Source organism: Zonotrichia albicollis, chromosome 2 (genome assembly GCF_047830755.1).
Source record: "Zonotrichia albicollis isolate bZonAlb1 chromosome 2, bZonAlb1.hap1, whole genome shotgun sequence".
In the NCBI taxonomy this organism is placed as follows: Eukaryota; Metazoa; Chordata; class Aves; order Passeriformes; family Passerellidae; genus Zonotrichia; species Zonotrichia albicollis.
In genome coordinates, this window is record NC_133820.1 from 35,531,236 (window position 1) to 35,544,861 (window position 13,626).

At 40.0% G+C, this 13,626-nt stretch overlaps 1 protein-coding gene across 2 annotated transcripts in view; it reads right to left on the reverse strand.

Annotated features, from left to right (window-relative positions):
- Positions 1-3,224: 3,224 nt before the first annotated feature.
- Positions 3,225-13,626, reverse strand: part of LOC102073008 (uncharacterized) — a 370,008-nt gene continuing 359,606 nt past the window's right edge. For both annotated transcript variants that reach the window (XR_012578937.1, XR_012578936.1), the window contains exon 8: positions 3,225-4,673. The gene's annotated coding sequence lies outside the window, so the exon portion shown is untranslated. The remainder of the gene's footprint in view (positions 4,674-13,626) is intronic.

Genomic DNA, 13,626 nt, shown 5'->3' on the forward strand with positions numbered 1-13,626 from the left:
CCTTGCCGGATGCCGAGCCAAACCCTTCCACAGGACCAGCCAGGGCCCTCGCCCCGTGCCAGGTCACAGAATGGGTGTAAATGCATGCAGGGCAAAGAAAACATAAACCTCTACCAACTTTCCCTGTGAAATAATCATAAAAGTGCTGGAACTCAAATGCTGGAGGGAGGAATTGGACAAAGCCAGCACCACCAAAAAACCCTACCAACAAAAGTGTGTGATACTGGCCAGAATAACAGAGAATCAGGGCAACATTTATTATTTTGTTAAACTTGCTTTCCCACACACTGATGTTTAATGTGAAATTCTCTCCTATCATTTAGGTCACTACTGGATTTAGCCCTATGGGTTTGAACAATAAATTATTTTCAGCGATAGAACTATTCAATTTTCAAAACTGGTTTGAACAGTAGATTAGTTCTAGATTACATAATTTAACTACAGATCAGTAGTAGGTGTTTATTCTACATTAAGTTGGCAAATCATTGAGCAGATATTACTTTTTAAGGTTTTCAATACACTTAATAATTTATAATACTACATTGTAAGCTGGCTGAATAACCATCACCTTGGAACACAACACCCAACACCTCCAAATTTAATCTCTTCTCCAAAAAGCCTTGTTCAATCTTTTAAATGGTCAGCTACATGGAGAAAGGAAGGAATGTAACCACAAAGACTAAGAAAAGAAAGCTGCTTAACTCTGTGAGCAAAATCTCTCAGGTTGCTTGACCTTAAAAAAATTGCAGTGCCTTGGTTTCTCCATCTCTACGTAACAGTGGTACCTAATTAATTGATTGCTATAAACACCATGCAGTTATTTATAAGATGCTTTTCAGCAAACAACTTGAAGCAGATATTTCAAAGGACTTCTCAGAAAATCTCATGAAATGACCCTTAAATTCAAAGAACTATGTGCTCAGGTATTCTGTTAAATCCAGATTCATTCTATGTCTCAGTTTCCCCTACAGGTAAGTGCTGAACACATGACCTTCCTACTTCACAGAAATCCAGGGAAAGCTAAGTCATTAGTAACTGCAAATCCTTGGGCAGAAAGTCTTGGAGAATGCCTTAATATTAGATACTATGGATAATTGAGGCAGAAGAGGCTCAGAGCTCTCATCATAGGAAGTTTTGGGGTTCATCACGTAAGAACCAAAAAGGTCTGAAGTCAGTTTTGTACAGGGCATCTGGGAGCCATGAGGATGAGTTATGCTCCACTTTCAGGGGAGGGAGAAGGGCTTCAGGCTGCTCCCTCCCATTCAATTTCTCACTCACAGTGAGAAGGGCAGGCTGCTTCTGCTTGGCTGTAGGCAGGGACACCACACAGATACCTCCTTTCCAAAAGGAAATGCAAGAATGAGAAGAAGAAATAGATGGAGAAGGGATGAAGGAAAGGCAGATTTTCAGTTTTCATCATAATTTCAGAAGTGGCAAAATTACTTTCCAGAAAAGGAGAATACTGGAGATACATAAACTAAATGGGCTGCTCAAACGCCATATTTAAGTTCAACCAATCATATAATTAAGGGCCAGGAATGATCAGAAGTGTGCAATTGGCCAGCTGCACTAAATATGGCCTTTACCCTCCTGCAGTGCTTAGGTGGGGACAAACCAAAATCAAGGCATTGGAGGGTAAGTTCTGAAAGAGAGCAGAGAAACTTGTCCTCCCTCCTATAATTATTATTATTATGTGTGAAAGGCTGCAGACTGAGCACTCATCCTTGGAGAAGCCACGGTGTACATTATGGAAATAAACTGGAAACCCAGTTAAAGGTTAGCACATCTTTTTTCCCTCCAGTTGCCATTGATATGAATGAAGCCCATTCTTGCACTGGCAAAGGAAAAGAAAAGATGAGTTAATGTTGCCTTCCCTTCTCTAAGTTCTCAGATTTGATGACTAACAGGCCACCACATTTCACTGTGAAAAAGGCCTGGTTTTTACTTAAAAGCCCCAAAAGTATACAGAGAAAGTAATTTTCAAGGTCAGAGGGTTGTTTTGACATTTAAGAAACACTAAAACAGAATTTGGCTTTTAAATTTGTAAACGAAAACTACTTCCTGACCTGAGAGACAATCTTCCAAATTTCTAGCTGACCCTAGGCTCTACAGACTAAATCAAAATTATCAGATGTATTGTGTTGTCCAGTTACATGCCTCTGATTTTAAAACTAAATTTTGATCAGCCTTAAAAGAACACAGTTTCTGAGACCCTTTATAGCAGTAACACTCAGCCCTTGTCACAGTAACTGAAGAAGCTTTCTTTAATAACTGCTTTAGTAGAGTTTTTTGCTTACTATTGGAGAATTCAATTGCTTAATATACACTAATAAAAAAATAAGGGAAATAGAAGCATTTCAGCACACAGAAACCAGAAGCCTCCTTTTATTTTACACCAAGCCTTTGATCCTCCCACCAATCCTGTTGCAATACAAACCAATTTCATTTAATGTTACATCTGACGAGCCAGACCTCTGTGAGATTTCAAAACTCTGCTAAATTCCTGGGCAAACTGTAAGTGGGCTGAGGGGAAGGTTCACAAATTCACAAACAGCACATACATACAGGTGGACTGTGCAAACAAAGTAGCACAACCTTGCTGTGCCAGCTCAACAAAACTTTGTGCATATATGTAGTATCAAAGGGTCATCCTGTTGCTTAAGATGTGCAAGAGATTGCATTGCTTCTCCTTGCAGCCTCTTTCTGTCACAACCCATCCTGCCTGCCTTCCTGGCTCCCTTGTGCAAAGTGGGCTGTAAAATAGTAATGTTATTTTAAATGGAGGCACTGTGCTTTCTGCTTTGCTCTTACACCAAAACAGCCAAACTAATTTTGCTGTTTCAATTAGGCAAGAGAAATGAAACTTTTACTTGTCTTTTCTGTCTCCTTTTTTTTCAGCAAAGTTTTCAGTCTGAAAACTTGCAGCCCAAACTCCTTAAGATGCAGTCCTGCAAAGGCAGCTGAGCTGAAGAACATAAACCTGTTGGAGTGGAGTGGGAGCAAAGAGGATTCTGTGAAGTGTCTGCTGCTTCCTAAATGCATCCCATATGCACCCATGCCATTAAATTATGCCAGTTCTTGTATGGACTACAATGGGAAATTCTAACACTGTTTACTAGATTTGTTTCTCCTACTTCAATCATAGTTGAAATGTAATTGTAATAAATCTTCTGTTTGTTGGGGGTTTTTTTTGGGTTTGGTTTTTTTTTTTTTTGGTTGGTTGGTTGTTTTTTTTTTTTTTTTGTAAGTTCTGTTCATAATAGTTAGCAGGAAAGCAGAGAATTTGTCAGCCTGCAATGCTGTTATATCCAACTGACCTGGGCATTACAGGATGCAACCTTTTCTCTAGGAAAGGGTATCTTCCACACACTACCCAACTCACTGGCTTCTGCCTTTTGGTAGTTCTTCTCCTCTTTTCTCTATGCAATCATTTTAACATATCATCCTCTAGCCAACAAATATTTAAAATTCATATAATCTAAAAGATGACTCAGAAAGCAAGAACTGATGAGTTCTAACAAAAAGATCCATGAACCTGCCACTTCCTGGTGCTTAGGATATTCACATACAAGAAGAAGAGATACAGATAACAACACTGCTCAGCCTTTGAATTGTTTTAGGTATAAGACTCACAAAACACTTAAACACAATAGTGGAGAAGTTTTGGATCAGATAATGTATTTGTGGAGCTGAAGAAGTGATACTGCTAGCAAAATGAGAAGAGTGTCATTTCCTTTTAATGACCAATTAAAGGCTGGCTTAGGCTGTGATTCTGGTTTTGGCAGTAATACAGGGACAGCTTCTTGTGAGAACCACTGCAACACCAGACAGCTCAAAGTGGAAATGATAAAGGGAAAACAAAACTGAGGCCCTTCGAGAGCAAAATGGTCAATATATAGGGCACACTTTTAGGCCAAAACTTTTGAAAAGCTGAGAAAAGACTGATGACAACTGGTTTTGCCAAGGGAAATCTGTGGAATTAGGTGCTCCTTCCTGGCTAAATCAAGTTTTTTCTCATGTAAATTAATAGTTTAAGTACAGAGATTAAATCTAACCAAATCCAGGGCTACTGCAAATGTGCCTGCAAAGATGGCAATGCCTCATGATTACCATTTCTCAAGAAGCTCAGATCAACTGTGGTAAGAAAATGAAATTATGTCCTTCTGAAAATATCAAAACCAAAGTCTTAATCTGAGGGTGCTACTGGAAATCTGCATAATGCACAAGGCAGCAGTGAATATTCACTCCCAGAACTGGTGACTTTGCCAAGTTAAAAAAGTGAAAGCCATAAAAAGCCTGTTTAATTGGGAAAGTAAGACAATGACAAGAAGTGGGCTTGTTGAAAAAGTTAGAAAAGTATCTCTACAAAACCTCTGCTAATATCCAAACTTCAAGAGGAGTGGTATTCTGGTGAGCTGGGTCATGGTTCACACCATGAAGATGAAATGAGGTGCAACAACAGGGCATCAAGTGATTTCCCCACCATGGGCAGGGAGTTTTACAGCTGGGGTTAAAGGGAAAAATTCATGTTCTTGCACCCGTTAGCAAACCACAAGCTTATATTGCTTTTACTACAGATTTCCCTTCACCATACCGTACTTTTCTTCTTGCTGACTGCTCAGTGTGACCATCCAGAAACACTCCTATTTGTGTTATTTCTCACACACACCACCCTGAAAAAAAATTCAGTATGAAAGTAGAGCAGTTTCCTCCAATACAGTTCAACTTCCAAACTAAGCAGCAGTAAAATCATATTTATTCAGTGACTGAGGTTTCAAACAGTAAAGTTTTTGTTAGAGAGTTATAGACTGAACCATGCACTGAAAAAGACCCCAGAAGAGGTTTCTGGTGACTGGTCTCTCACCTTGACAGTCCTCGAGAACAGGGGGAGAAGGAGGAGGGTATGCACACTTGAAATGGGGGTGATACTTGAATGCAGTCAAGTTTCACAGCAGCCAGAATTTGGCAGACTCTGCCTTTGGGAATGAAGTGTGGGGACAGAGAGAAGGGAGCTGGGTACCTGAGCCCAGCCCATGTGTGTGAGAGAGGCTGTTCACCCACAAGCTGGGCGTGCCTGAAGCGGGAGTCAGAGGGAGAGAGAAGCCAGGAGCTCCCTGGTGCCAAGCGCGCTCCCACACTGCCAAGCTGAGCAATCCAAAGGCACGGGTGCTAAATGTGGTCTTCTCTTTCTGTGCAGACTCTGGCAAACCCTCCACCTTTCTCTATTTCTTTGTTTTCCTGTTTGAATATGAGATATTCCAATGAAATATAAATATTAATATTTGATTAGTGCTCAGCTACAAAGCTTAATTCCTTAAAGTCTAGTATAGATCTTTGAAATCCTTGAAAAACTATATAAATATGAATCCTTTTATTTTTATAGCATTACATTAGCGACTGTACAGTGGAAGTTGATGAATTAAATAATCTCTGTCTATATTTGCTCATACCTTTGTGAAACTGTTACCTTTTCAGCTGCTATTTCTCATGCCTTGTCTCAATCCAGAAATGTCATTTTTGGTAAAGTTTTGCAAAAACCCATTCAGCTGCTTTTGAGTCATCCAAGTATGTAAAAAACAGTTTCCAGCTGTTAAGTTTTCCATAAGCCTTTTTTTCTCAAACATGCTTGTATAATTATAACACAGCTTTGTTTTAAAACATCAAACTTGACACGTACATAGTCCTGAAAGAGAAGTGGCAGAGCCGACATGTTTGAAACCATTTGGTTTTGGAATAACAAGGTTTTTACCATATTAAAATATCTTTATTTTCTTAAAAATTCTTCCAGACACTGGACTACACATTTCTAACTGTAGACAGCCAATTGTGTAAATGACCAGTAAAAAAAAGAAAAAAAAAGAAAAAGGATTAAAAAAAAGATACTATTCTTGCAATCTGTGACTGAGCTGTAGCAGGAAGACTAGGGGACAGTTTTAATTATTGCATATTTGCATTTTGGTATAGAATGGCATCAAATCAGACTGGAGTCAATTCCTCCCTTGTATTCTGCCTAGATAGAAAGGCACTGACCCGATACCAAGCAGTGAAGAATCAGCAATTTCACAGAATCACAGACTGGGTGGGTTGGAAGGGGCCACAATGGGTCATCTGCTCCATCCTCCCTGCTCAAGCAGGGTCATCCCAGAGCCCATGGCATAGGATTGTGTCCAGATGGTCTGGAGTATCTCCAGTGAGGGAGACACCACAGCATCTCTGGTTCCAGAGCTTGGTCAGCTGCACAGTAAAGAAGTTGTTCCTCATGTTCAGGTGGAGCTTCCTGTGCATCGGTTTCTGCCTGTTGTCTCTTGTCCCATGGCTCAGCACCACTGGGCAGAGCCTGGCTCCATCCCCCTGGCACCTCCCTTCAGATACTGACAGACATTGGTGAGATCCCCTCTCAGTCATTTCTCCTGGAGGCTGAACGGGCCCAGCTCCCTCAGCCTTCCTAAGAGGGATGCTCCAGTCCCTTAATCATCTTTGTCATTCTGCTGCCCTGGCTCCAGGAGCTCCATATCCCTTCCGGACTGAGGAGCCCAGAACTGGACACAGCACTGCAGGTGTGCCTCAGCAGGGCTGACAGAGGGGCAGGATCACCTCCCTTGACCTGCTGGCAATGCTCTTCCTAATGCATCCTCAGACCCCATTGCCCTTCTTGACCACAAGGACACTCTGCTGTTCTGATATACCTTTATAAGATTCCCTCTCAGCCATCTCTTCCCAAGGCTGAACAGGCCCAGCTCCCTCAACCTTTCCACATAAGAGGGATCTTCCAGTCCCCTAATCATCTTTCTATCCCACTTTATTTAATCTGGAATATTCAGGTTCTAATGTCTTAGGGAAGTAAGTGTTGGTTTTGAGAATATTAATGATGGCTGAAACAGCAGCTGTAGTCTGAGGGATTATTGGATTACATGGGTTTCACTCTCAGAACTGTTTTTTATATATGAGAATACAAAGGCATATGCAGCTTTTGTGCCTTGCATGAACTACTGGCCTCAGCATGAACTCTTCTGTCAGACTGGAGGAATTCTTTCTAAGGATGAAAAAATAAAATCACTGCATGTGTAGGTTTTTATATGGGTCTCTACAGTGATGATTTGTATAGACAACAAGAGACTCCATAGTTGTTTCTAATTCAAAGTAAATAGCAGCATCTCCTGCCTTTCCTAGGACACATGCTCCTACCATGCAGGTGTGAGTCCACAGAAGCCACCAATGTCAGTGACATGACAGTGAATCTGAGAGGACAGCCTGACTCATTCTCATCTGGAAGCAAAAGAGACAACTCTGGCAAAAGCGTGTGTGCGTGCATACCTCTTCCTTACCTTACACTATTTGTGCTGCTACCAGTACACCTATAAATCAGTTGTATGTCCACTACTTAGAGAGGTTTTCTGGATGGGTTTCAAACCACATCAAACATACAAGCGGTGCTCAACAAACAAATGCTACTGGAATACAGCTACAGAGAAAAAACCTCATGCCATTCTCCCTGTTCTCCCTGTCTTCTCTCTGTACTGACTGCCTTGGAAAGCCAAGGGATCAGTAAGAGACCTTATCATAAGCAAGGGGCAGAGGCAAGGTTGCTCTGGGAGCTTTCACTCTAAATTTTCTGAGTTTAGGGAGATTAACATTGCAGTCGTCACATCCATTAGTGCGCTTTTTTGTGCATACAGAACATGGCCCAGGCAAGTGCATCGTTCCTAAGGGAAAAATGTACTATTGGGTAAATAATCTGTGCACATTCTGGTAGCTCTAAGTTACATCATGCAGTTCTAATCAATGCTACTGGATTTTGAAACTCACCAGTATAACAATGAAGTGAGAAAAGCCATAGAAAAAGTCCAAGCAAACTCCCAAGTTACGCTGTATGCTCTCCTATTCTGAGTTTCAGTGCTGAGACAAAAGAAGAGTAAGAGTTTGCCATTTGCTAGCTGTTAATAATCAAGAGATCTGCCAGACACACTCTTTGAGGGCTCTGTCTGTCTGGACCAGGTAGATGCTGCAATACACAAAGAGCTTCACACACAGAGAAAGAAAGAGTGTTCATGGACAATGATGCAGTGTTCTTAATTAAGATTTTCATTACTGATACATACATTAGGATTTTTCTAATGCAAGTGTCCAAGCACTCTAATGCGCAGGTAGATGTCTCTGATCCTATCTCTAGAAACCCTTTTGCACATCATTGCAAACATTCCCCAGCCAAGGCTCAAAATCAGCCCACCTGCCCTTTGCTATAATGACAATGAAAAATAAAATTGATGTTTTACTTGTCTGCCAGATGAGAACATAGCTTTTTGCAGTCATGAGAATGAATAGGCTTTTGCAAGGCTGTACTACAGTGTATTGAAACTGATTCTGATCTCACTTACAACTGTTTGATGTTGATGTAACATCAGGAGCTTCAACAGCATGAGTGCAAAAAATGTTGAAGGAAAAAATAATGGAAAAGACATGTAGGTAAATGGAAAATAGGATGAAACAAAACATGAGTTTGCCAAAGGTAGTTTGTAGTAGACTAACCTGATAATTTTCTTTGATAAGGTAACTGATTATCCAGACAAAAGAAATGCAGGAAATTTAATTTATCAGTAGAGCATTTGATACAGTATCACAAGGGAAATGATGAGTTTAGATCAAGATTTGCAAAAGGACTGGAAGGTGAGCCACTGCTTACCTGAAGGGGAGATTGAGCAGTGGTGAAGAAAGAATTATTGGGCAAGGTGAAGGCTGTACTTCCACAATTGTTTAGGTAAATAAAATAGCTTTTTCTATTTAATAATATTTTGGTGGAGCAGGTAGCATTTCTTTACATGGCGCCTCAAAGGTAGGGAGCACAGATTAGGAAAAAGTAGGGGCATGCTTAACAGCTATAAAAGGATTAATCAATACCAATAAATTGCTCATTAACAATATTTAGCTCTCATTCACCTATAATGTTCAAGTGTTATTTTTCTGTCTCAGTTCTTTGGGATGTTCCGAGATGCTGCAACTCTCTCAGCAGTTTACTTGTACATTTTAATTAAATATCTAGTTCAGTTTCGTGCTTTTAAAATATTCTTATTCCCAGAAGAGGATGCCCATTCATCTATAAAATCTTGCTGAATGCCTTTGAATTCTGGACCCTGCCTCCCAAGAAAACACTGCTGGAGTAAGATATGGAGGAAAAATATTTGATGATCGGAAGCACTTACAAAAGCATTGCTTCTCCCTGAACACACTACGCACTTTTCTAAATCCAGTTAGGCTATGACACTTTGGAAATACCTGCAGTAGGAAAAGCTGGGCTGTCCACTAGCAGAGTGGCAATGCTGCACTGGCACAAGGCAGGACAGAAGGTGAAGACATTGCCACAGAAGTCACAATATCAACGTGAGATTAAATTGCCGGCTCCACAATAAAAGATTTGCCCAACTATTTTCAACAAGTTAAGAAAAACCAGCATTTTTGACACTCTTCCCTGAGGCATTTTTCAGTCTGCAGGTATTTGAGTGACTAAAATTGCTACCTTTCCATTAAAGTTCACTGGAAGAGAAGCTGCATTCTTGTTTTAGCCTTCTGCGGCAGAATTTAAGTATTTAATGTCATGACTGGACCATGTTAAGGATGCCAGACATTCACTTAAGAAATTTGCCCTAAACCCCAAAATGTAAAAGATTTTTTACATGCAAAAATGGAAAAACTGTTGGAAAAGCTTCATTCTTCAGAGCTGGTTATATGCCGATCACACATAGTAGTTCTCCTTTACAACCTTCAGTGCATATTGCAGAGCATCCAGAATGCTGTGTATTATTTTTGGTCTTTTATGTAGAAGTGGATTTACTGCAAAAATTGAAAAGCAATTAATCTCTTTACAGACATCCAGGATAAGTGAAGACAGACAAATATGAAATTTAAATACACACCCAGATCCAAATGTTGCAACTGATCCTTACTTTGGTGATTGGGTGAAGCACGAATACTTCTAAATTGCATGCTATATGAAGTTGGGATTTCAATTTTGTCCTTGAAAATTCAAGCTGTTTAGAGTATGCTTAAGAGGCTAAAACATTAGAAAACATAATTCAGAAAACTGATACAGCTATTCTATTAAAATGAAAACTCAGTATGATGGAATGGGAGAGAGCAAGATCTGTTCAGATCCAAAAGCTTTTGCTTTCGGTGGTGCACAAAAATCTAATATTTTGGGCATGCAAACACATGAAATGAAAGTATTAGCTGGGGGGCTGAATTTGTGAACCATATGCAGAATGATATTATCCAAAATGATGGAAAGCTTCAAGCTGAACAAGAACTTCCGAGGAAGGAATCATTATTTTTCAACACACTGTGATCTTTAATATCTAAGAGTTCACGTTCACACCAAGAAGCAAAACAGCCTTGACAAAGTACAGCCTGAAGATTACTCACATGTGTTTTGACATGTGCACCTGTGTAATGGCACACAAATGAGCTACCTGGCAGATGATTTGCTCCTTTTTTTGAAGTGGGAGTGGTAGAGAGGAAAAGAAGATGGAGGAAATCCTCTTACGAGCTCATTTTCCATTGTGGCGTCTCACACATAGGACATTCAGCATGAACATGGGCACATGGGCAGGCATTTGGACCTCCCTGAGTACTCATATCTCACTGTCAGCTTCAACAGACAAATCTACAATGTCCTGATCAGAAGGTGAATTTTGGGAAACATCCTATTTCTGGATGTTGTTTTGTAACAACCACTCCTCCTGCCCAACTTGTTCTTGGTACCATTTTTACCCAGTATCTGGGGTGTGCGCTGGATGGAGGCAGATGCACAACACGATGATAAAGCAGGGTGCAGAGAGGATTTCTGCACTAGGAGAAGGACTCAGAAGAAAGCTCAGACAAGAAAAAGACATTTGGTGATACAGCTGTAGAAGACCAATGGGCTTGCCAAAGTTGGAAGATAATTTACCATAACTACAAAGGGAATATTCTGAGAAACTCTGCTGCACTCTAGTTGTTTCCATTTTGCACAGTGATTTTGACCTAACAAACTGGTCTGTCTTAATATTTTGATGGCTGACATTCAAACTGCAGTAGGAAATGCCGCTACTGCTTCAGAAAGGTGGTCTTTTCCATCCAAATATATTAAATTATGCCAGTGTGGGGTAAAAGTGCATTGAACAACTCAATTTCCTCTCTGCCCCCTTTTTTTTTTAGTTAAACCAAAAATATTATGTCTATAACTGTCTAGTTAAAGTCCATTGTTTTTACCGCTGTACTGTGTAATAGTTCAAAAATAGTTAACAGTCAATGCATTATATCACACTAAGTAAATGAAAAATAACTCAGAACAAAGAGATTTCTAGTATGCATAATGGCAGAAAGGTGTGACATTTTCAGCTGTCATGCTGTCCAATCTTGAGTTCAATCTCACCCAGCACCAGTGGATATATTGTAGGTATTGCAATTAGAAGGCAGTTTGCACACATGCCTCTACTGTAATCCACACATCAACTTCACAGCTATGCGCAGTCTTTACTACTTGCTAAACAATTTGAATGCCAACACTTAAACTAATGCTTGAATGAAAAACTGGGACCAAATTTCGCCCCTTTTTGTAAATCTGAGTATGTCCTGAGTTTTCTGGATATTTGGTCTATTTTCATGACAGATGTTTTAAAACAAACCTGTGAACTTTGACAGATTTGTTTTAAATAATGAGGGTTTTTTTTCCCATGCACATCTATTGCTTAAGTTTATTTGATGGCTACATCTTCAGATAAAGAGTAAAGCTTAAAATTGTGGCACTGCTCAAGGACATTCATCCCAAGGTGCAGACTTGGTTGTACGGTTTCATGTCTATAAATACACCAGAGTATAATTTCAGCTCTGCTGCCATTTTGAGGCTGTTTCACCATTTCTCTCATTTGCCTCTGCCCATGTTGTTTTCTTTTTTGGAACATTCCCTTCCCTTCGGGAGACACGTAATAGCTGGGGAAAAAATATTCCTTTCCTGTCTCAGATTGCTGTTTCGGTGACCATTCCCTTCCTAAACCTCCTAATTTTCATAAGCAGATCAACTGATTCTTCTGGATAATTTACATGCCTATTTATTACATTAATTATGATAATTCTTGAAAAATGCTAACTCTTGAAAGCTGTTGTAAACATAAGGCTTATTACATGTAGACTTTTTTGGCATTTTGCAAATGTTCATTTCTGATCCATGAATAAGCTTGACGTGGAGGTTATTATCCTCTTCTCAAGTAAGGGAGATCTTCTTAAGAAACCTGAGAAGAGAAAAAGATGCCTCCTCCCTGTTCCTGATGTAGCAATCACTGTTGTTGTTCCTTATCTGCAAAGCAATACTAAGCACAGAACCAGAAAACGGGATTCAGAGGGGGCTAATTAGCTGCTATTTGATGATAATGGCTCAGAGTGGTAACAGATGACAGTTTGGCGGTGAGCAAGTACCAAAGCAGGGACATATACATAGACATCAAAGACTATTTGAGCATCATCACGTCTGATAAAGTCAATAAGGATTCTCAGAAACCGGCTACTGGCAGGCTGGAATACTGCTGGATGTCTTTTGACATACAAATCACTGACCATATGATGGATGGTTCTCATAACTATGATGAGATCAGTAAGATGCCTCTCAGCTTCTCTTAGGTCATCATTACTTGACCAAATATGTCGTCATGAAGCTGGGGAATAAATTGCACATTTTTGCACTTTTTCCCTTCTTTTCTTTTTCTTTTTTTTTTTTTTCCTTCTTTTTTAAACCAGGATGTCAAGTAACAAGAATTAGAATCAGTGCTCACTCTGATAGGAATGATGCTGGAGCTCAGTACAACCTAGTTACATCAGAAATCTATTTAAACAAGAGAGAGAGATATCCATGGAATTATGCTAACATGTCCTGCAACTTCCTTGTATCAGGATGACTTTGGCACACTTTTGATTTGTACTTACCAATGCTAACAGCAGGTAATTTTCAATTTTGTAAGGGTTCCATCTGAACAGGTAGTGCTCTGCAAGTTGAAGAAGTGTCCTGCTGTTGCTATTTATCCTCTGTAGCTATCTCTCCTACTGTAAAGCACCTCAGTAATGTCCATACTACTACAGGCTGCTTGGAAGACTTCTTCCATGAAAAAAATGATTTTGACAAAGAATATACCTGTGTCTCTTGAAGTCCTGAGGACATTCAAGAGGAACAGAGATCAACTGCATTCCTCTAAAGTGGGAATACAGTTTGAGGGGAAGATCTATGAAATCCTTCCACCTCCAAAATCCTGATGCCATATAATTAGGCAGATGTGTATGTAACGTCTGGGAGAAGGATGAATACTGAATCAGCAGCAAGTTGTGGGAAGGGATATGAAAAGAGAGCGCAGTGCTGGACACTGAGACAGAGGGCAGAACAAATCACTTTAGATCAGAAACATACTTGTCAGGTACCATTTGCAACTTCTAATGTAAAAACATCCCATTTACACTATTTCTGCTACCAAAAAGAACACAGACTATCAATGGCCTGAAGGACCTGCCCTCCAGAAAGAACGGGGAAGGCCAGTACAGGAAAAGATATGCCTGAGATATGGTAGGGCTCCTATGGAGCTTGCTGATTTAGGAATAGAAGAGCACCAAGAA